At 41.4% G+C, this 319-nt stretch overlaps 1 protein-coding gene across 1 annotated transcript in view; it reads right to left on the bottom strand.

The window, feature by feature from the left end:
• Positions 1-319, bottom strand: part of LOC102479328 (GON-4-like protein) — a gene marked incomplete in the record, with an annotated part of 76,557 nt that overhangs the window by 3,542 nt on the left and 72,696 nt on the right.

The raw sequence follows: 319 nt of genomic DNA on the forward strand, positions 1-319 counted from the left end.
TATATATGTATATATATATGGCAGAGGGGTGGCCACACCATAATCCCTTCTCTTCCATTTTCTGCTTGGGATCTTTATATTGTTTTATTATTATTTATTTTATTTTTCATTATTATTTTTAAATTTTGCTACAGGGCACACTGACTCACAAGAGAGAGAGAAAAAAATGAGAAGGCAAGCCACCAGGTCCAGGACTTGAACCACAGTCAGCCATGTGTGAGTCCTGTGTCTTAACCACCATGACACCTGCTAGTCCCACCCTTGGAATCTTGATGATGGATGCACACCTGGCCTGCTTTTCAAGCTGCTGAGTCTGGGG

Source organism: Tupaia chinensis, unplaced genomic scaffold (genome assembly GCF_000334495.1).
Source record: "Tupaia chinensis unplaced genomic scaffold, TupChi_1.0 Scaffold000438_1, whole genome shotgun sequence".
NCBI lineage: Eukaryota > Metazoa > Chordata > Mammalia > Scandentia > Tupaiidae > Tupaia > Tupaia belangeri.